Below are 22,250 nucleotides of genomic sequence, written 5' to 3'. Positions count from 1 at the left end.
TTCTCACAAAGGAATTAAATGGGCTGTATGTAATAATAAATTAATCTAAACTCCATTGTGTGACTAAATCACAAATCACCCCTGCTGGGGGCCTCCCAATACAGAATGCCTTGAAACAGTCTATGACTCATTGCTACATAAACAAATAGTAATCTGGCTTCAATCAGAGAAAGAACTTGCATTGATATAGCACTTTTCACAGCCTGTGAAGTGCATCTCTCGCATAATGTAGGATTTATGACAATTAATAGGAGCACTGTAACATCCCACAAACAGCAAGGCATTCCTGACCAGTTTATCCATTATTTAGCCGAGTTGGATAAATAATGGATAAATAATGACCTGCATGTTATGCTAGAATAACCAATTCTGTATCCCTGCATCCCTATATAAAAAAAATCTTTTGGGGGTTTCTTTTCTCCACCTGAGGGACCTTATCTTAATATCAAATTCAAAGGATGGAACAGTTCCTTCAATATCAAATTCCAGGACCTCCCTTCCTCTACACCAAATAGACTGCAGTGGTTCAAAAAAAGCAGCTCAGCACCTTTTCAATAAATGCAGCCCGGGTCATCGAAGCCCATATTCCCTGTATTAACTTTTATAAAAAGTATTTAAATGGGAGCAGCACCACATCAGAGCTACATTGCATTTTGTGTCTGTTCCCGGTCTTGAAACCACAATCTTCTGACTCAAAAGGTAAGAGTGCAGCCTAGCACCAAAAGAATAAAAACTAACCAGGATGGAGGGTTATAGACTGAAGTTGCAGAATGTGTTCACCCAAATCAGCAGGATTCAGAGAAAGCGGAATTTAATACAGCTGGCTGATCAAAGAGGTTGTGGGTTTTTATATTAAACTCTTTCAGGATATTGACTTTAACATGTCCCAGTACATTACTTAGAACTGTAAAGCCAAAGAAAAACTAATAACATCAAGGTTCAAAATTAAACCTTGTTCTTAAATTGAAGTGAACTGGGAAACAGGATCGAAATACTGACACTAAGTCAAATTTGACTACTGTCACCATTGCCATTTCAAGTTATCTCGTCAGAAATTGTAATGCAGTAACTGTGAGATAGTGCTGCTACCTCTGAGGTGCTGTCACTGTATCAGTGCAGCCTTTGGCCATTTGGGAAACAGAATATTTTGTGACGAAGACCTCAGTGGTCTACAGGATAGGAACGTTACCAGCCCTCCTGCATTTGTCAGCGACATGGACAATATACAGCAGATATCTCAAATATTTGGAGGAACATCACTGACATTGGATTTGCTGGATTGTAGGGAGGCAAAGGCCCAATATCAGTGCCCCCTACCCCAGGGCAGCATTCCCAGCATCAAAGCTCTGGTTACTGACAAATCAGCTCCATTGGATGGGCTGCAACATCTGCTGCTTCTTCAAATACCCGAAGAAAACTCTCTGCTGAGCTCCATCATGGCAAACTGTTACCGGGGCACAGAGGAAACACTTCAAGGACATCCTCAAAGCCACTGTGAGAAAGTGCAACATCCCTATTGGCTCATGGGAATCACTTGCCTAAGGGTGTCAAAAATGGAGGAGAAGCATCAGCAAAGGTGGCAGCCATATTGAGCATCTTTGACAGGCTCAGATAGAGATCAAGTGCAAGCAGCAGCAATAGCTGCATAGACCCTAGCAGCTGCCTCTTCAAACATCACCGCCCCAGGTGAGTGCAGATCCAGAGTGCATCAGACTGCTCAGGACGCACAGTTCTGGAGTGGAGGAATATCAACCTCAATCTTGAAGGGTTGCCTCACAAGAAGCTAAAAATGATAAACCAAGGCTGCATCCACCCTTGCTGAAGTCCAGTGCTGGCATTTTGAGCAAGGGAGCGCTTCCCAGTGTCACGATCAATCCCCCTCATTCCACCTCACACAAGAAAGATGGTCATGTGACATGCCACTACAATGTGGTTCCTTGGGGCAGTATATGCTGTCAGTACAAAGTGCTGCCCTAAGTCACGGACGGCTCGGTGGCTCAGTGGTTAGCATTGCTGCTTCACATGTCTGTGTGGAGTTTACACATTTTCCTTGTGTCTGCGTGGGTTTCTTGTGGGTGCTCCAGTTTCCTCCCACAATCCAAAGATGTGCAGGTAAGGTGAATTGGCCATGGTAAATTGCCCATAGTGTTCAGGAATGTGTAGGCTAGGTGCATTAGTCAGGGGAAATATAGAATAGTCGGGGAATGGGTCTGGGTGGGTTACTCTTTGATGGTTCGGTATGGACTTGTTGGGCCAAGTGGCCTGGTTCCACAATATAGGGATTCTATGATCACATTACAAATACTATGACAGTCAGAATCTTGTTGAGACAGGTAAGTTGAAGTTAATTAACAAAACTATTTACACTGTTTTAATATTATGGGCTTATAGTCTGCATGTTGTGCTGACATTACTATAAATTACATACACAACACTATCGGAACACAATACACTGACTGCACGACATAGAGAACATGAAGGTAATACTACAAGATCACATTCTAAGTTCATATATCTATTTTGAGGTAGCTCACTTGGCTGAATGGCTGGTTTGTGATCCAGAGTGATGCCAACAGCGTGGATTCAATTAGTGCACCAGCCAAAATTCTCTCCTTGATAACCCCTACCCCCTGATTAAACCACCACCACTGGTCTCTGTCTAATGAGAGAGCAATCTCCCAGGACTATGGGGATTCTATCTTAAAGGCCTGTCTGGTTTGGAATCTGTGCAGTGACACAATCAGTTTTGTACACTGTACAATTTGGCTGCCACGCTTTCCTACATTACAACAGAAAGTGCATTTTAAAAGTACTTGTAGTGACTGTAACAATGTCAGACAGGTGGACTTCATAGAATCCTGAGTGGGATTGTTAACCCTGGATCAATCAGGGAGTCCTGGCTGACAGATACAAACAGGAATGTCAGGGACTTTGCTCATTCTAGGAGCTAACTCAGTGTTAGCTAGGTCAGTGTTGTGTACTACACACATATAAATGAAGGGTGATGGGATACAGAACTTAACTGGGTATAAAATGCTTTGGAAATCCTGATATCATGCTATAGGAAATCAAATTCTGGAAAGAGTAGAAATAGTGTAATAAAGTACTGATGGTTTAAACAGGCTGTGTCTCTGATATCACTTAAATGAACCATCTGTGCTCTGCTAGCTTCTTGCTTGTGATCAAGCTGTGGCTATATCCTGCAAATTCAATTGGTTTATATTGAACAATTCAAAAAAGCAAGAGTCACACATGACCATCCCTCCATGCACATAGTCACTCTCCTCTGAGATAACCTTCCAGAGTCTCCTGAAGGTTACACCTTCTTGGGAATTATCCTCTGTGGAGAAGGATAAACTAAGACAGAGGGAAAACAACTAATAGTTAAGGGCTTGGCACAGACTCAAGCATTCCACTGCCGAAGGGCAAATATCTGGCAATTGGTTGCTGTAATCATTGTGCTGTTAACTCGGAGTAAACATGACAAGACTAAATATGGAAAGGGTGCAGTCATACTGTGGTGTGGCAGGTGGGGTGTTGTTCTCTTTGTCTTTGCTGTATGTATGACAGACAATATTTTAGCTAATGTTTCAAAGTGAAGCACAACTTTACTTCTTCTTTCACGCGTTGCAAGCATTTCTTGCTTTCTCCCAAATCGTCCTCAATCTGTGAGGTTTACTGAACCATTTTCCTGTGGGTCTGGGGTCAAGAGTAGGCCAAACCAGGTAAGCTTGGCTGATTTCCTTCCCTAAAAAGGACTTTAAGGAATCAAATTAGCTCACACAACAATTGATGATAGTTGTGACCATTACAGAGACCAGTTTTCAGTGTTTAGATTTTAATCATCAGCTACCCTGACAGGACTTGAACCTGAAGCTTCAGATCATTATCAACAACCCCTGGATTATAAACCCAGTTGTTTTACCACTACACCTCCCGCCCCCCAATAATTGTCCAATAGTTCTGAAAGTGGTAAATTAGGAAACGCACGTTTCATACTCGATAACCATCTCCCTCTTCCACAGGGCTGCAAATCGTTCTGGAATCTTCCTGGAGTCCTCAGTTGGTGAAGATTAATCCCCTAGTTTCTGCTGCACCCAACAATCAGAGAAAAAAAATCAAAGGAGTATTTACAAAAAAAAGTGCTTTTTTTTCTTTGAATACTTTCATTGTTAATGTTTAAGTGGAGTTTGGAAAATAAGGCGGTTTGAAAGGGTGGGGCAGTCATAGGAGAAACCTTCAGGAATTCATTGAACTGGAATTGGCAACAAGGCTCCTCTCAGATGACAATTTTGATATTGGGCTCAGCTCACTTTAAATAGGTCCCCAACCCTGCAACACACTAACCTCGCTCAGCAAGTGGGGATTGTATGGGGTAACTGCAAGGTGAGTTTTGTGTTTATTCATTGAATTATTGGAATTTCCAGACAAAATTAGACCATTAGGCCAATGTGTTTACACCACCCCCAACACATCCTTCTAGCTTAATCCCATTTTCCAGTTCTTGACCGGTTTCCTTGTAGGCTATGACACCAATGTAAATCCAAGAGTTTTGTAAATGCAATAAGGATCTCTCCCTCCACCAGCCTTTCAGGTACTGACTTCCAGACCCCATCACCCTCCAGGTCAAAAAAATCCCCTCCAATCCCCTGTGATCCTCTTAGCTCTGTGCAATCGGTTTGTGGGTCCATCAACCAAGGCAAAAGAGGCCTTTCTGTCCACTTTATTTTATATGTTTCAATCAAATCTTCCCTCAGTTTTCTCTGTTCCAAACAAACACATATGAGCCTATCCAAAGTTTCCTTGCAACTAAAATTCTGGTAATATCCACTGTACCCACTGCTGTGCAATCACATTGTTCCTCTAGCACAGTGACCAGTACAACATACAGTACTCCAGGTGTGACCTAACTAGTGTTTTATATAGTTTCATGCTCTGTCCCTCAAAGAAAGCCATGCCCCATCTGCCTTCAACTACCTTATCAAGCTGTACAAACACCTACAGGGGTGTGCGTGCGCACACTCTAAGGCCCCTCTGCTTTGTTACTTTTCCATTATCCTACCACTTATTCTACATTCCCTTCCTCGAAAGCCTTCCTCAAATAGGTTGGCACGGTGGCTCAGTGGTTAGCACTGCTGCCTCACAGCGCCAGGGACCCGGGTTTGATTCCAGCCTCGGGTGACTCTCTGTGTGGAATTTGTATATTCTCCCCATGTCTGTATGGGTTTCCTTTGGTGCTCTGGTTTTCTCCCACAATCCAAAAGATGTGCAGGTTAGGTTGAATTGCCATGCTAAATTGCCCAAAGTGTTCAGGGCTGCGCAAGTTAGGTGCTTAAGTCACGGTCAGTGTAAAGTGATAGGGTTGGAGAATGGGTCTGGGTGGGAAGGTCTACGGAGGGTCAGTGTGGACTTGTTAGGCCAAATGGCCTGTTTCCACACTGTCAGGATTCTATATAAAAAAATGTAATTACCTCAAACTCTTCCAGATTAAGCTCCATTTTCCACCTGCCCAGTTCATTGGTAGTCCAAACTTTTCCTCTCCTCATTATCTGCCACACGGCTAGATTTTGTATCATCAACAAGCTTCTTAGTCATACCCCCTTTCATTCAAAACCAAATCATTGATGTATACCATGAAATTGTAGGGATGATCATTGCAGGCAAGGCTAGCCTCTAGAAGCTATCATCAGTTGGCCTGAGAAAGTAATGGTTGATTTTCTTTTGAACCCACTGTTGGAGGTTACTACAATGGACTGGTTAGTTTGGTTAACATCAAAGGGCAACCAAATCGGGGTGGAGGTGGAGCCATATTGGTCACGCTAGATAAGGACTATAGTATTGCTTCACTGAAGATATCAGTGCAGTAGATGCCAAGAATTTACAAGAATCTGATAGCTTTGTTGCCAACTATATAAAGACCAATTTGTTTTGTAAAATATGATTCCATATCTCAAACTGGATTAATCCAGGAATCTGGTTCACAAAGGAGAGGCAATATCTCAGTGATATTGTCAACTGGATGTATAATCCAGAGACCAAAATAATGTTGTGAGACACCAGCAGATGGTGGAACTTGAATCCAATACAAAATCCAGAATTAAGCATTTAATAAAGGCTGTGAAACCATTGAGATTGCTATAAACTGGTTTGCAAATGTCCTTTAGGGAAGGAAATCTGTCATCCTTACCTGGTCTGGCCTACAAATGACTCTGGATCGACAGCAATGGGGCTGACTATAACTGCCCTCTGAAATTGCTGGGAAAGCCATTCAATTGCATCCAAGGGCCATAGCGATGGTTAATAAATTCTGGCCCAGCCAGTGATGCCTACATCTCAAGAAAAAATAAAATGAGGAAACTAAAACCATACTGAGTTGCACAAAATAGATTCAAAACTGGATTTATAGCTAGACTCACTGATGGGAAGTGATGTTGCCCACATTTGGCCTTAGTGCCCCCTTGTCTGGGAAGAGAAGGAGAAAGAAAAATCCACCAAGTTTGCTGCTCCAAGTGACTGCCCAGTAGTTACCATTGGAAAGCAAGCTGTATCCGAACCAGTCATGTCATGCCTGACATGTACAATCAAACATCCTCCTCCAATACGTTCAAGTCTAGTTAACCAGCTCCCCAAAGTTCACTCATCAGGCATACACTGGTGTTATGGACTAGATCAAACCCTCTCAAGGAGAAAGTGAGGTCTGCAGATGCTGGAGATCAGAGCTGAAAATGTGTTGCTGGAAAAGCGCAGCAGGTCAGGCAGCATCCAGGGAACAGGAGAATCAGATTCTCCTGTTCCCTGGATGCTGCCTGACCTACTGCGCTTTTCCAGCAACACAAACCCTCTCAAGCCATTCAGAAGGTAGTCTAGACCCTAACTTTTTCCTATTTTATGGGCAAATGTTAAGGTGCTGCATTCTAGGTGCAATTCAACTGGTCACACTATTGGATTTAAAGCAGAACACACTTTATTCTTCACTATAGTTAAAATACAGCAAGGAAGGAAGGAATTGGAATAACTTAACTCTATGGGAAAACTTAGCAGAATAATAGATACAGGAACTAATACTAATTTACTGTTCCAATGTGCCGACATCCCTGTAGTGATTGGGATCAGCTGGACCTTGTGACTACAAGGGCGTTGATTGGGGTTGTTAGCCTGGGCCAATCAGGGGAGCCTTGGATGACCAATATAACCAGGAGATTAAAATCCCCTCAACTGGGAAAACAACACTATAACCAAGAGATTAAAAAGAAAAAGAAAAAAAACATATAACCATGAGATTAGAATCTCCTCAGTTTGAGAATTGACTCCGAGCTGGATGGCTAGCAAATAAAGGGGGATGGAACCTGGCCGCTCTGCAGTTATTTCAATCCCATAAACACACACCTTCGGCGAAAGGCCGATTCAGAAAATAGATTGTCTCACATGCATTTCTCCAATCCAGGAGGAAAGAACATCAAAAGGCAATTCTGAGAGAGTGAGAGAGAGAGTAAAAGAGAACTCTAGCTTTCAGCTATAGCAGATACAGTTGTGACAACTTTTCACAACTCCAGCAACTTCTGCTGAAAGCTAAACTAAAGATCCAGGTGCTGTGGGTGAGAGCTTGACCACACCACCCACTCAGGCAGCTTCTACTGTTCCAACTTTTAAAAAATTACTCATTGTTTCACAAGTCGTTTAACTTCTCATAGACTGCTGGGCACCTGTCCCCTCAACCTCTCTGTAAAAGAAACCGGGACAGCCATTGTAAAGTCATAGCATCATCACGATGGGCTAAGAGAATCCAAGAGAAAGCAATTTCACTGGAGAAAACTGATGGACTTTGAGCAGTAACATAAGCAGAGACACCATTTGCAAAAGACTCAGGTGCAGATGAGTAACAGGCCAAGAAGGGTGATGGGGAAAGGTAATTTTACGCCATATTGCTCTGTCTGAAAGAATGATGAGAGCACATTCAAAACTAAATTTTCAAAAGAAAAATACATATTAATTATTTCAAAGATGACAACACAGAAGGAACCCATTTGCCCTATGAAGTTATGGAAATCTTAGCAAGGCGAGGGGAAACAAGCAAGGCAATGGTTGTTCTTCACATGTGGATGATGCTGGCAAGGTTAATGTTTATTGTCCACCCTCGATTGTCCTTGAGAAAGGGGTGGTGGGCACAGGGACACCCACACTGCTGTAGGGGGTGTCAGGCTTTTGACCCAGTGCCAGTGGAAGAACAGTGATGGATTCTAATTCAAACAACAAGCATAGGTCTGATATGACAATATTATTAAAGACGGCCCATTAAAGGATAGCCATTTTCTGATTGGAGATGACATCACACACCTATAGAGCAGAGGGGGACTTGAACGGAGCCTCTTGCCTCGGAGGTACCCCTTAAAGTTTAATATGCTAGAGGTAATAGGGTGCAGCTGGTGCTCCTGACAGTATAACATGAACAGCTTTATTATGCCCTTGATAGGGTCTGCATATGAATTGAACAATTGAAAACATGGGCAGTTTAATGGTGGTGGTTCACAGGTGAAAGTTACTGATGATTTGGTGGTGGGAAAAGCCATTCGGTTGAGTGGCATTGCTTCTGCAAGAGGTAGGTACTGCAGAGGGTGGAGAAGCTTATTTCACCCTCCGATTCGGGCAGCACGGTGGCTCAACAGTTAGCACTGCTGACTCTCGGTGCCAGGGACCCAGGTTTATTCCACTTTTGGGTGACTTTGTGGAGTTGGCATGTTCTCCTCATGTCTGTGTGGATTTTCTCTGGGTAATAGAAAACATAGAATCCATGGCACGGTGGCACAGTGGTTAGCACTGTTGCCGCACAGCGCCAGAGACCCGGGTTCAATTCCCGCCTCAGGCGACTGACTGTGTGGAGTTTGCACATTCTCCCAGTGTCTGCGTGGGTTTCCTTCGGGTGCTCAAGTTTCCTCCCACAGTCCAAAAATGTGCAGGTTAGGTGAATTGGCCATGCTAAATTGCCCGTAGTGTTAGGTGAAGGGTAAACGTAAGGGAATGGGTCTGGGTGGGCTGCGCTTCGGTGGGTTGGTGTGGTCTAATCTAATCTAAATCCCTACAGTGTGGAAAAGGTTATTAGGCCCAACACAGACTCTCCGAAGAGTATCCCAACCCAGACCAATTCTCCTACCCCATTACTCCACATTTACCCCTAACTAATGCACCTAACCTACACATCCTTGAACACTATGGATAATTTAGCACGGCCAATTCACCTAACCTACACATCTTTAGATTGTGGGACGAAACTGGAGCACCCAGAGTAAATCCTCGGGGAGAATGTGCAAACTCCACACAGACAGTTGCCCAAGGCTGAAATCAAATCTGGGTCCCTGGCGCTGAGGCAGCAGTGCTAACCACTGAGCCACCGTGCCACCTCCCACAGTCTAAAGGTGTGCGGGTTAGGTGGATTGCAGGAATGGGGGAAATGCAGGAACAGGGTAGGGAATGTAGGTATGGGTGGAATGGTCTTCAGAGGATTGGTGTGAACAAGATGGGCTGAATGGCCTACTTCTACAAAGTAAAGATTCAATGAAATGTGTTTTGATTTAATTCTCTTCCTCCCTTTTCTTCAGTTTTAGTATCATTGCACACCTGTGTCAGGCTTTCAAGTAATTTGTTAATTGGGAAGGTGTGTGATTTAGCAGTGGGTAAAGGTATAAAGTTAATGATGGAGAAAAGCCATTTACTGGTGTGTACAAGCATCGCTGGATATTAAAAGAAAAACATTTTTCAGGAAGTGGGGACCACATTTTTGGGGATGGGTGACAGGGAGCGCCTTATTTCCCCCTCCAACTCAACTTGAACTTAGTTCCTTCCCAGTTTCCCTCCCACCCCATAATAGATTTGCTGTTGCTGCTGCCCTGCCTTTGTGGGTCTTGCTTGAATATTGAAGTAGTTACACCACTCAAAATATCAACTTGGTTTCTCTCTCCAAAGATATTGCCAAACGTATTGAGTTTCTCCAGTGCTTTATCTATATTAGGTTCAGATTTCCAGCGTCTGCAGAATGTTCCCATTGTTCAGGAATGTTCTGACCCAACTCTGAAGCAGATGGGATTTGAGCCCAGTCCTTCTGGCTCGGAGGTAGGGATATTACCACAGGCACCACAAGACTCTAGTATTTTGCTTTTATGTGAGTCCTTGATCATTGTTGTTTTACTTTGTCACTCAGGTGATATGGTGATGTTTAAGACAATGTCCAGGGTGTTTATTTTCAGGAGGTAGACACCCTGAATCTGGAATGCATTATCTCCCACTTCAACACTACTTTGATTTAGTCGCTCCCTCCATTCCTACCTGACCTTTATTTGGATGTTGTTGCATTGCCCTGGGGGCAATCAGGTTATTTGCTGATGGGTCATCCAAAAGAAGGCTGTTTTTTCAGGAGGTGGGCACTGCGGGGGCTGGAGTGCACTATCCTCCTAGGAAGGATGATCCTGATGACCAGGGAGTCCAGAACAAAGAGTCACAGTCTAATGATACAGGGTGAGCCATTTAGGACTGAACACAGAACACATTATAGTCCAAAAACAAGGCCCTTCAGCCCTCCATGTCTATGCTAACCATGATGCCATTCGAAACTAAACCCATTTGCCTGCATGTGGTCTATATCCCTCTATACCCTGTCTGAGAGAGATTTCTTCACCCAGAGAGCGGTGAGTATGTGGAGTCTCTGCCACATAAAATGGTTGAGGCTAAAGCATTGAACGTTTTAACGAAGGGGTTAGTTATGATTCTTAGACTTAAAGGGATCAAAGGATTAAGGAAGAAAGTGGATACAGAGGACTGAGGTGGATGGTCAGCCATGATCATATTGAATGACAGAGCAGACTTGAAGGGCCAAATGGCATACTTCTGCTCCTATTTTCTATGTTTCTAACTCTCCCCTCCAACACTAATTCAATATTGTCTCTTTCCCTGTTCTCCCTCCCCTTCTTGATATCCTTGTTGTCACACTGTCCCTGGTGGGGAATTGTAATTGGGCCTTTGGTTAACTTGTGGGTTATTAAAATACTTTATAAAAAAGATAATTATCCCCAGTAGTGAATGGGTGGAATAACTGCACAGAGACCAGTATCCCATCACTAAGTCACTCTTTACTTACACATGCACAGTAGGTGTACCCAGAACCAGTCCCCAGAGTGAGGAGCCTCTGGCCCTCCTGTTTATACCTGTCATCCAGGGCTTCCTGATCAGTCCAGGTAAACAGTCCCAATCAGGGATCTCAAACTTAACAAGATCCACAAATCAACCTCCAATCACTACAAGGGGAAAGGCCAAACCAGTGTCTGTATCGAACTCAGAGATCTAAATAAGGAGACTTTGAGAGATAGGCTGACCCCTGGATAACTAGTAGTTCAATACAATGGAACAAATGGTCTCTTTCTGTGCTGTAAGATTCTGTGATGCTACAAAATAAGATCTTCGCTCAGCCAAGGCTGCAATGCACAGCGAGCTCTCGGATGTTAGTTTTTTGGGTTTTATGTATGGGTGGTTGGAGACTGCATGTCAAACAAACTCTACTGTCCCTCCCTTTCCCTGCTCACTCCTCTCCCTCCACCCCGAGGCAGGACGTATCATGGACTGGTACCAAACCAGTTTCACATGCAAATCCATGGAACGTTAGATCAAAGCAGATGGGACTTGCACAGACGTGCTTCAGTGCAACCTGAGAGCAGCCTGAGGGGAGAGTGAGGGAAAACCTGTAGAGACAGGGCTCAGTTGCTGTGTGATAGTCTTGTTTGTGAAAGACAGACACGAGAGAGTTAGGCCAGTAGAGACAAGCCTTCACATTGGTTACTGCTACCCCAACTGATTGCACATTCTCTTTTTTTAGTTCCCTCTTCTAATTAATCAGCTTCTGAAACACAACAGGAGAAAAGAGTAACTGGCCCACCAAGACAATCCGTCAGTGATCTCCCCATCTTCCCCTATAATTCTAGACCCATTCCGTCCACCAGCACTAGCAATCTCCCGAGTTGAAATGAAACAAAGAGAAAAATAAATATTATCGAATTTTAGAGCGAGAAGGAGGCCATTTGACCCATTGTGTCTCTACCAGCTTTTGAAAGAACTATCTGATTAGTCTGATTTTCCCTACCCTTTCCCTGCTGCCTAAAATCATTTCCTTTTCAAGGATGTATGCAATTCTCTTTTCAAAAGTAAGACTGAAACCAACATGCACTTCACCATCGGTGACTGCGTCTTCAGCTTCTAAAGCTCTGAAATTTCCGCCCTAAACCTCTCTGCCTCTGTCCCCACCTTCAAAACCTTCCTTAAAACACAACTCTTTGAATAAATTAACTTGTCCCAATATTTCCTCATGGGCATCATTGTCAAAATGAACTTTATGCATTGCCTTGTGTTGCTTTTCAATGTTAATGAGTTGCTCTTGAACTTGTTGTATAGGGGTTTGGTTAGACCGAACATTGGTATTAAAATATTCTTGCCATGAAAAGACAGTGAAATGAAAGTTAATCAAACTTGTTCCCAAGATGGTGCAGCTGTCTTTGAAAATGGGCTTGTATTCTTTAGAGTTTCAAAGAATCAGGGGTGATTTAATTAAATCTCACAAAATACTTTTAGGGGTAGTCAGGGTAAAATGCAGGTAAGAGGTTTCACCTAGTTGACCAGTCCAGAACTGGTTGCCCAACATAAAAACAAAGGAATTGTCATTTAGATCACAGACACAAAGAGTCATACATCACGGAAGCAGACTCTTCGTCCATACTGACTAGGTTTCCTAAACTGAACTAGTTCCAATTGCCTGCATTTAGCCCAAATCCCTCTAAGAGTTTCCTTGAGAGAGTCATGAACATAGCCCAGTCAATCACACAAACCAGCCCTCCATCCACTGACTCCATCTACACTTCCTGCTGCTTCAGGAAAGCAACCAACATCATCCAAGACCCCTCCCACCCCAGTTTACTCTCCTCCACCCTCTTCAAACAGGCAGAAGATATAAAAGTTTAAATAAGTGTACAAACAGTTTCAAGAACAACTTCTTCCCCGCTATTATCAGACTTTGAAGAGAACCTCTCAAATATTAATGTTGATCTCTCTCTCTGCAGCCGTTATACTGTATTCTGCACTCCGTTCTGTTACCCTGATGCACTTTGTGTGGCATGATCTGCCTATAGAGCACACAAAACAACATTTTTCACTGTATCTCAGTACATGTGACAAAAATAATTTAAACTCAAAATGAGGAGAGTTTATTTTTATTAGAGGGTTGAGAAACTTTGGAATTCTGTCCTACAGAGTGCTGTGGAAACTCTGTCTTTGAATATGTTTAGGATAGAGATTGATAGATTTCTGATTATCAGTGGTGCACACAGTTTTGGGAATTGGGTAGGTAAAAGCCATTGAAATGTTCGGTCAACCATGATCATATTAAATGACAGGGCTATCTTGATGGATTAAATAGCCTACACCTGTTCCCACATTGCTGGGCTCTTTCCACTGTTCATGCAGGATATTCCATATCACAACAACCTAGCAATATAAGAGTAAGCCATTCAGCCCCTCGAGCCTGTTCCGCCGTTCAATGAGTCCATGGCTGGTCTGTGACCTAACTCTATATACCTGCCTTTGGTCCAAATCCCTTAATACATTTGCTTAACAAAACATTATCTGTCTCAGATTTGACATTAACAACTGATCCAATATCCTGTGTCAATTGTGGAAGAAAGTTCCAAGTATCTACCACCCTTTGTATTTAGAAATACTTCCTAACATCTCTCCTGAATTTTTTTAGATGAGATTAGATTTCCCTACAGTGTGGAAACAGGCCCTTCGGCCCAACAAGTCCACACCGACCCTTCAAAGAGTAACCCACCCAGACTTCCCCCACCCTTCTCTCTGACCTATCACCTCCATCCCCACCCCCATTCACCTACTGTACTCTATGCTATTTTTCTCCCCACCCCGACCCCCCTCTCATTTATCTCTCCACTCTGCAGGCACCCTGTCTCTATTCCTGACCCAGACACATCTCCCTCTGACTAATGTAGTTAACACTATGGGCAATTTAGAATGGCCAATTCACCTGACCTGCACATCTTTAGACTGACCTGCACATCTTTGGACATGGTCTGGCCCTGATTTTTAGACTAAGATCCTTAATTCTAGAATCACCAACCAGTATAGCTTCTCTTTATCTCCCCAGCCTTTTCCTGCCAATATCTTGAAAACTTCAATCAGATCCCCCTTTAACCTTCTAAATTCTAGAGAAAAACAGGCCTAATTTGATAATCTCTCCTCAACATAACTCTTGAAGTCCAGGTATCATTCTTGTGGGCCTATAATGTACTCCTTCCAAGGCCAGTATATCCTTGTCAAAGTGTTGTGCCCAGATCTGATCATAGTACACCAAGTGACTACCAGGTCCACGCCCCCCCAACAACCCACCCTCCCATCCTGGCACCCTCCCCTGCCACCGCAGGAATTGCAAAACCTGCGCCCACACCTCCTCCCTCACCTCCATCCAAGGCCCCAAAGGAGTCTTCCACATCCAAAGTTTCACCTGCACATCCACCAATATCATTTATTGTATCCGTTGCTCCCGATGCGGTCTCCTCTACATTGGGGAGACTGGACGCCTCCTAGCAGAGCGCTTTAGGGAACATCTCCAGGACACCCACACCAATCAACCCCACCATCCTGTGGCCCAACATTTCAACTCCCCCTCCCACTCAGCCGAGGACATGGAGGTCCTGGGCCTCCTTCATCGCCGCTCCCTCACCACCCGAAGCCTGGAAGAAGAACACCTCATCTTCTGCCTCGAACACTTCAACCCCAGGGCATCAATGTGGACTTCACCAGTTTCCTCATTTCCCCTCCCCCCACCTTACCCCTGTTCAAACCTTCATGCTCAGCACTGTCCTCATGATCTATCCTACCTGCCAATCTCCCTTCTCACCTATCCACTTCACCCTCCTCTCTGACCTATCACCTCCATCCCCACCCCCATCCACTTATTGTACTCTTTGCTAACTTCCCCCACCCTTCTCTCTGACCTATCACCTCCATCCCCACCCCCATTCACCTACTGTACGCTATGCTATTTTCTCTCCCCCCCCACCCCCCTCTCATTTATCTCTCCACTCTGCAGGCACCCTGTCTCTATTACTGATGAAGGGCTTTTGCCAGAAACGTTGATTTTCCTGCTCCTCGGATGCTGCCTGATCTGCTGTGCTTTTCCAGCACTACTCTGATCTAAACTCTGGTTTCCAGCATCTGCAGTCCTCACTTTTGCCTAGTACTCCAAGTGGGGTCTAACCAGGGTTTTGTATATCTGCAGCATCACTTCTGCATCTCTGCACTCCACTCCTCTAGATATGAAGGGCAGCATTCCACTAGTTTTCTTGATTATTTCCTGCACCTGTTTGTAATATTTTAAATATCTCTGTACCTGACCCCCAATTCTCTTTGAAAAGCTATTGCATTTAACTTTGTACCAAATGGCAAATACCCTGATCTATCCTTTATCAGTCCAAAATAGATGATCTCACACTTGCCTACGTTGAAATCCATTTACCACAGTTTTGCCCATTCATTTAGTCTATTAATATCCCTTTGTAATTTTATGTTATCATCTAGGTGCCCGTAATGCCACCTAACTTCATGTCATCAGCAACTTGAGTAGAGAGGAACCTCGATTATGTGACATTCGATTATCTGAAATTTGGATTATCCAACAAGATCGCAAGGTCCTGATGCTCAGTTAAACGATGTTATCCAAAATTCGATTAACCAAATGAAATACTCCCTGGCCGTGTCCTTTGGATAATTGAGGGTCCTCTGCATATGACGTTCGATGCCATTATCCAAGTTGCTAATTAATAATGTGAATAACTGAAGCCCTAACAACAGAGCCGTGTGGGACACCACTGGTCAAAAGTGGCTACTTTGGGTACCTGCCCATTGTCCCTATTTTCTGTCACCTGCCACTCAAACAATTTCCCAGCCAGGTCAGTAATCTGCCTCAATTCTATGGACTTCCATCTTAGTTAACAGACCCTTATGTGGGACTTTATCAACTGCCCCGTCAAATTAAGAAAATGTCAGAAATTCATGCCCATTACATTTTCCCCTCCTAGATTCCACACTAACTGAGAGACCTGAGCAAATGAACCACTCATCTGTAAACACAGGCATCTTTGCCAGCAAAGTCTGACTGAGATCCTGGGAAGAAGAGTAAATTCCATCAGCATGAACTGCATCAGACAAAATATAAGGAGATTGAAACATGGGTTTGAATACAGAAGCAATATTTGGCATAATGCCAAGCTTTGACTTTTAAGGTTGTTGGAGTGGGGTGAAGTATAATTTGACTTCAGCTTTTGCAAAGGAATATGTTAGGCTGCTCAGAAGTGAAATGGATCTATACATCCATCTGATGACAATGCACGAGATAGAATGAGAGTTCAAAAAGTCTGGGAAAGGAGAAATATTTTCAGGCCAGAAATAAGCCATTCAGCCCAATAATCCCAGTGTCTATGCTCTGCATTAGCCTCTTCCCATCCACCTTCATCTAACCCCATCAACTAATCCCGTGGGGAAACACTGGTCATAATTATAATGATAAAATTGCAAACATTCCAAATTTTTGTCAGACTAAGTAATGGCTTGCTTTCATTTGTTAGATAGTGCTCGAGTTGTCAGTTTTAACTTTTTCAGTGTATTTATTCAGGGGACATGTGTCACTGGCAAGGTCAACATTTGCTGGCAATCTATAAATGCCCTTGAGAAAGTGGTGCCAAGATGCTTTCTTGAACTTGAATCCCTGCCACGGTGCTGTTAGGGAGGGAGTTGGATGGTTTACAGGGAAAAAGAAGCAAAGTCCTGTGGACTGGAAATCTCAAATAAACACAGAATGCTGGAGAAACTCAGCAGGTCTAGCAGCCACTGTGAGGAGAGAAATTAGGTTACTGTTGAGTTCAGTATAACTTGTTTTTCAGAAATTCTGTGAGAGGGGTCAGGGAGTTAGATGGGGTCTGGTGTGAGAGAGGGTGGGGAGTTGGATGGGGTACGGTGTGTGAGAGAGGGTGCGGAGTTGGATGGAGTATGGTGGGGGTGTGAGGGTGGGGATTTGGATGGGATACACTGTGAGAGGGTGGGGAGTTGGATGGGGTACGTTGTGGGTGAGAGGGTGGGGAGTTGGATGGTGTACACTGTGTGTGAGAGGGTGGGGAGTTGAACGGGGTATGGTGTGGGTATAAGGGTGGGGAGTTGGTTGGGATACAGTGTGCGTATGAGGCTGGGGAGTTGGATAGGGCACAGTGTGCGCGAGAAGTTGGAGAGTTGGATGGGGTACAGTGTCCTCACTTCTGCCTAGTTGGATAGGGTACAGTGAGGGTGGGGAGTTGAATGGGGTACAGTGTGTGCGAGGGTGGGGAGTTGGATAGGGTATGGTGTGTGCGAAAGGGTGGGGAGTTGGAAACATTACAGTGTCTCCCTAGACTTGGTCTACAGTGAGTATCTTGGGACCGAGTGATGAGGTTGGTCATTCTTTGGTGATCCTGAGGCAACAGCCTGTCAAAATTCAAATATCACTTCCCTTGCTTTTTAAAATAGATTAAAATCCAGTAAATTATGAAAGCGCTTGAAATAAACACATCACCACATTGTCAATTTTAGAATACAGCATTTTCTGCAGAACCTTGCCATGCTGTTCACTCCCTGCCTTCAACAGTCAGTGTGAGGTTTTATTGCCTTTAGCAAATAAATATTCCAATATCAAAAAAGGACAATGATCAAGGAACAACTTGTTTCTACTTGTCGGTTTGTCTTGTGTTTCTGTTCTTTTTAAGACGATGCTGCTAATTTTCTAGGTTACAATGTGGGAAGAGTTATCTAACGCAGGTGAAAGGTTTGGAACTTAGAGAAGTGAGAGAATGATGGTTTTCTTTTGGTCTGACTGACCCTGTAAAAGTTGAGAGTGTGTAGCTGGAAAAGCAAAGCAGGTCAGGCAGCATCCGAGAAGCAGGAGAATTGATGTATCGGGCAGGAGCCCTCCATTCCTGCTGTGCTTTTCCAGCAATACACTCTCAACTTTGATCTCCAGCATCTGCATAGAACATAGAACATTACAGCGCAGTACAGGCCCTTCGGCCCTTGATGTTGCACCAACCTGTCATACCAATCTGAAACCTATCTAACCTACACTATTCTATGTAAGTCCATATGCTTGTCCAATGACGACTTAAATGTACTTAAAGTTGGCGAATCTATTACCGTTGCAGGCAAAGCATTCCATACCCTTCCTTCTCTCTGAGCAGACCTCACTGTGTTCTCCCTGGTCCTGTAAAAGGCTGGAGATAGAGTTATCTAATGGGGTCAAGATTCAGGTTAACCATGATTTAATTTAATAATCAAACATCTGTCAAATGTACACTCTCCACCATCTAGAAGTTACCACCTCCTGAGTTCCCCTCCAAATTATACATCAACCTGATTTGGAGATCTATTTGCTGTTCCTTCATTGCCACTGAGTAAGAGTCCTATCTAACAGCATTGTAGGAGAACCTATATCGCAAGGCCTTTAGCCTTTAATTAGACCCTAGTGTCCCTTCTCTTTAATTGCATCTCACTATGCCTTCTCTAGGGCAACTAAGAATCTGGAATAAATGGCAGCTAGCCAATGATGTTACTTTGCTCTTTTGTAGGATATAGACATTATTGACAAGGTCAGCAGATGCTACCCATCCCTGTTTGAAACCAAATGGCTAGATAAGCAATTTTAGATCATCAAAGTTAAATGTAGGCCAGACAGGGTAAGGATGGCTGGTTTCCTCCCCTTAAGGACATTAGTGAACCAGATGGTTTGTTTTTTTTAAAAACAGTAAGTAATGATAAGTCTTCAGGCCATCATTACTGAGCTGAGCTTTCAATTCCAGATTTTAAGTTTTGAAATCAAACAATATTAGCTGCTTTGTGGGATTTGAACCTACATTCTTTCAGTTCCTGATTTACCCCAAATTCAGATATTATGTCACTATCTCCCCTGTCCATGTTCTGTACATGATGAAAAAGCAAATTAGACTTGACATGGTGATTGCCTTACACCTATTCATTATATTTCCATGTATGTCTTTCCCCTCCAAGACAATATGAAATATTTTAGGAGAGTCTATCACAAATAGAGTCAAATTTGACAATGGAAGTATAATTACCGATCTAAGTTTAGAAAACATGATAACTTATTTAAGCACAGACTCCTATAACTAGCAGTATGATAAATGAGTTTCCATACAAATGTTGGGTGAGTGATAGGCTTGTCAACTGAAAGATGGTACCTCCAACAGTTCAGTATTCCCTCCGTACGGCACTGCATGTTCAGCCTACATTTTGTGTTCAGGTATCTGCAGTGGGAGTTGAGCCCACAAACTTCTTTGTATTGAAATAATGACAGCATTTCCAAAGCACTTGGTTGCCTATATAAAACACTTTAGGATGTACCAAGGTCAGGAAAAATGCAACAAAATACAAATCATTTTGCCATTCTGGATTAGACACAAACGCACTTCAATTAGACACAGCTCACATTAAAAGGTTGATTCCAGTGGCAAGATAAAGCAATCAGAAAATCTAAGAATGAGAGATAGAAATAGAAAAGCACATGTTCAGAGTGTGAGAAAGCAATTATCTGTGGAATTCACTACCCCAGGGTGCAGTGGATGCTGGTACATTGAGTAAATTTAAGGAGGACACAGACAGATTTTTAAATAGTACCGGGTTGAAGGGATATGGAGAACAGGCAGGACAGTGGAGCTAGGCCGAGATGAGATCAGCTATGATCATATCAAGCGGTGGAAAAGACTCGAGGGGCTGAACAGCCTACTCCTGCTCCTACTTTTTATGTATTTACGTAGACATAGACTAACTGGAAGAAGCACAAACCCAGGCCCACACAGATACAAATGATGTAAGAAGCCCACACACTAACATATAGTGACAGATGCTGATAGAGAAGCAGTCAAACATGGATAGAGAGAGAGAGAACTGCACAATTAGAGATCCACAGAGATAGACAGTAACTGTGTGTGTGTCAGAGAGACAGAGAGAGATAGAGAGAGACAGAGAGCAAAAGAGATACGGCATTCAGGTAGAGACATACATCTAAGTAAACTGTTCTGTATATGCACATTGGGATATATACAAAAATAGTGAATTATATTTATGTACGATGTGGAGGTGCTGGTGTTGGACTGGGTTGGGCAAAGTCAGAAGTCACATGACACCAAGTTATAGTCCAACAGGTTTATTTGAAATCACCAGCTTTCAGAAAATAGAGAGGGATATTGGAAATGAAAGATCAGACAGACAGGGATACCCAGACTGGTACTTTAATATTAGCTTAAAAATTCTAAATGGTTACCACACCTGCCACTCTTGTTAGCGAATGTTCATGTAAGCAGATTTATTTGTGCAGCTGTACTTGCTATTTATATACATTACCTACCATTGCTGAGCAGAATGCTATTCAATATTTTCCAGGAAATGACATTCATTTGGAACATCCCTGTTGTTTATGAAGTGAGGCCAAGAAGCGGCCGTGTGTATTTTATTGTTCAGCTCTGGTTTCTGACCCTGTAACCAGCTGGAATTGGAACAGGGTAGAACAAATTCAAAAAAAGGAGAGCTCAGAATTTTGGGCTGGTACTTGCCAATCCTGAGAATCAATCTCGTGGATACTGCTGTGAGTAAAACCAAGGAGAAGATTGTAGGGACATTACAACAAGATGGTGCTATTCTTTCATTTGCTTTGAACAATTCTGTTTAGATTATACAAGATATTGGAATTGGTGGGAACAAAGACTGTTTGATTCACCATCAAGAGCAATTCAGACCACTTCCTAGTTGATCTAGATTGGCACGTACACTATGAGGATGGGCCTATTGGGTGACTGATAGTGGCAACATGTGGGGACCATGTGAGAACACTCTCAGCAATGGATTTGATTAAAGAAAAGTTAGATTTAAAGAAGAGAAAGATGGCAATGTGGAAACCTTTATTGAAGTGACAGATACAGATCAGGACACCAGATCTCTTATGACCTCTTGAGAAGGCAAAAAATGTAACACATCAAATAAAAGATGGTGCTTCCAATAGTTCAGAGCTCCCTCAGTGCAGCACTGTAGGGTCAGCCAAGATTTTGTGTTCCAGTAACTCAGTGCCAATTTCCAGAGCTTAGGACAGCTGAAAGTAAGTGGTCAGACAAATAAAATCTGAGATGGGTGAGAGCCCTGAATTGGAAGGGTTTTGGGATGTTGGAGGGTTGCAGGGTTGGGAGAGGTCACACAGTAAAGGTGGAGCAAAGCTATTAATATGCATGACCTATTGTTGCTGAACAGAATGCAATTCAATATTTTCCAGGAGTTTGAAAAGAAAGATGAGAATAATAAAATTCAGGCATTGTCAAACTGGGAGCCAATGAATGTCTGTCAGCACTGAAATTACAAGTCATTAGAAGCTTGGAGTGAGTTAGGATAGGGGCGGCAGAATTTCGGATGAGCTCATGTTTCTGCATTGTAAAGCTGGCCAGAGTGAGTATCACTGTAGCCCAGGTTAGAAGTAACAAAAGTATGCATGAGGGTTTTAATAGAGTCCTCTGCCAAATGGCCCACACAAGATTACAACATATATACACAGAGAAAAGAATGAAGGCAAAGAGTACTAGATTTGAGTGAATCCTTCCCTTCCCATCTATGAACAGGAATTGGCACAGCAACATATGTGAAGGCAATCAATGCCAGATGTAGATAACTTTCCAGATTATGTGGTGAACTGTACCTTCCTTAGTCTCAGAGGGCAGCCAACTGGGAATCATAGCAATCTGAAGGAATGAAATGCAGTCATAAATTTCCAAACTCTCCCTGAAATGACTTTATCCGTTGAGAAGACCGGAGATGATTTGAAATGATATTCCACTGACAGGATGCAGAAACCCTCATCATTGAGTACAGGCCTGGATTTAATTAAAAGCGATATTTTTCTAACTTCACTCCACAAAGACATATGGGTCTGGAAAGTCCCAGATACAGTGCCATTTCCGTATTCAATGCTGTCCAATAGAAAGTATTGGCGAGCCACATGCACTAATTTTAGCAGAAACTGCTGCGCACAATACAAGTAAATGTACTTCCCATGTGTATATTTACTGAATTTCCCACATGTATGTTTACTGAATAAACATTTATCACCATTCAGAATCCAAGGAAGTAAA

General features: G+C 43.1%; 1 protein-coding gene across 6 annotated transcripts in view; it reads right to left on the bottom strand.

Annotated features, from left to right (window-relative positions):
* LOC122563049 (ETS domain-containing protein Elk-4-like) overlaps positions 1 to 22,250 on the bottom strand; it is a 66,762-nt gene that overhangs the window by 31,489 nt on the left and 13,023 nt on the right. The window contains exons 1-2 of one of the 6 annotated variants that reach the window (XM_087973456.1): positions 6,188 to 6,204; positions 3,991 to 4,091 (exon numbers count right to left, since the gene is read on the bottom strand). The exons of 4 other annotated variants lie outside the window; for them this stretch is intronic. The gene's annotated coding sequence lies outside the window, so the exon portion shown is untranslated. Of the gene's footprint in view, positions 1 to 3,990; positions 4,092 to 6,187; positions 6,205 to 22,250 lie in introns of those variants that run through there. One more of the 6 variants, XM_043716384.2, reaches the window with a different exon arrangement.

Source organism: Chiloscyllium plagiosum, unplaced genomic scaffold, assembly GCF_037043375.1.
Source record: "Chiloscyllium plagiosum isolate Xiang-an unplaced genomic scaffold, Cpla_swu_hap1 HiC_scaffold_26, whole genome shotgun sequence".
NCBI classification, from domain to species: domain Eukaryota; kingdom Metazoa; phylum Chordata; class Chondrichthyes; order Orectolobiformes; family Hemiscylliidae; genus Chiloscyllium; species Chiloscyllium plagiosum.
This window is presented reverse-complemented; position numbering and strand designations above follow the sequence as displayed.